Raw genomic sequence first — 1048 nt, 5'->3', positions numbered from 1 at the left:
AAAACCTGCTGTCACCAAACTTTCCAGAGTACTGAGAAGCAATGATTTCAGTCTAGAGATAAAGGTGGCTTGATCCAGGCCATTGTCCATGCAATTACTTGTTAAGCATCAGAGAGCTAGACAATGACTAGAGATGATAGAAAAATAATTGATACCTTTGAGTTGTGGTATGGGAGAAGAAAGAGTATTGAATATAACATGAATTGCTAGGAGAACAAATAGGTCTGTCTTGGAAAGAGTGAAAGTAAGTTTCTCCTTGGAAGCTAGAATTTTCAAGTTCCATCTCACATACTTTGGGCACATGATCAGGAAGACCAGTCCTTGGAGGAGAACATCATGCTCAGAAAAGTGGAGGAACAGCACAGGAGAGGAAGACCCTAAATGAGATGGATTGAAACAATAACTGGGGCAATGGTGGTAGGTGTGTCAGAACCAGTGAGACTGACTCAGGACAGAGAAAGTTTCAGAACTGTTGTACGTAGGGTCACTGTGGGTCACTGGTGACTCAGTGGCATATAACCACAACTATATATACATCTTAAGAATGCTCTAGTGGTCTAGTGTATAAGGATTTGAGCACCCAAGCCAAGGACAGTTTGCTTGAATCAACTGATTGCTTGCTGAACAAGGAAGTAGATACATAATCCCCTGTTGTGTGGTTACAGCTTCTCAAAACCTGAATGGCACTTAACAACAATAGCATGTAAATCCTAAAATGAGTGGAGCAGCAAGATTTGGCAAAGTTGTGTTTTCTGGTTTTTGGTTGCAAGTTGGGTGTGGCTGTTGTTGGCAACTGGGTGTGAGCTTATTCAATTTAGTCTGCCTCCTATTTACAAAAGGCATTAGATCACCAGTCTGGGAAAATGAGGGGAGCAGCCAGATTCTTTAAAGGTGAGTTTTCTGGTTTTTGGTTGAGACTTGGGGGTGGCTGTTGCTCACAACTGGGTGTGAGCTGATTTGATTTGGTCTGCTTCCTATTGCAGGTGACTCAATAGAACATAATAACAACAACAGAAAAGATATACTTTAAATTTTTATTAAAATCAAT

The sequence above is a fragment of the Elephantulus edwardii genome, unplaced genomic scaffold (assembly GCF_000299155.1).
Source record: "Elephantulus edwardii isolate Elephantulus edwardi_28Jun2011 unplaced genomic scaffold, EleEdw1.0 scaffold00020, whole genome shotgun sequence".
NCBI lineage: Eukaryota > Metazoa > Chordata > Mammalia > Macroscelidea > Macroscelididae > Elephantulus > Elephantulus edwardii.
Note: the sequence above shows the minus strand (reverse complement) of the source record.